Genomic DNA, 661 nt, shown 5'->3' on the forward strand with positions numbered 1-661 from the left:
TTTTTTTATGATTGTGGCACGCCATTGTGCAAAATACATGCATACATTTATCTAGGAATGTATGTGGGTTTTTATCAACGATAAGAACTATCTGGCAAGAGGTATCTAATTTGCGGGGCTTTTTCTTTCTTTTTTTTTTTTCATATAAATTTCTACACCTCATGGTTAAAATCCATTTGAAATAGGTTTGAAATTTTTTCCATTTCTGTTGAGCATTTCTTTGGTTTCTTTATCTTGATTGGCTTCCATTTATTATTTCAAAATAGCACTTTGAACACAATACTCTTCTCATATGTTGTGAATTATTGTCTACTCCTGCAGGGGTGGAGGTGATGCTGTTCAAATTGTGCATAGGCACCATTTTGCATCTCACTTGAAGAGAATGGCAGTGGTTGTTCGGATGCAGGAGCAATTTTTTGCCTTTGTAAAGGTTCGCACATAGAGATTTTTATATATGTTCTTAAAAAATTTTAGGGAGTTGGCATGGGCTTGTAGACAGTGCTCTATAGTTGAATTGGAGCAGAATAACGTAAATTTGTTGATAACTACTATCTAATTAATTATTAGAGATTTGTCACATGTACTTTCTGTATTGTTATCACTTTCCAATCTACACGTAATAGTGAGTAAAAAAGGTTAATATTCCCTCCATCCCATTTTG

This window comes from Ipomoea triloba, chromosome 16 (assembly GCF_003576645.1).
Source record: "Ipomoea triloba cultivar NCNSP0323 chromosome 16, ASM357664v1".
Taxonomy (NCBI): Eukaryota; Viridiplantae; Streptophyta; class Magnoliopsida; order Solanales; family Convolvulaceae; genus Ipomoea; species Ipomoea triloba.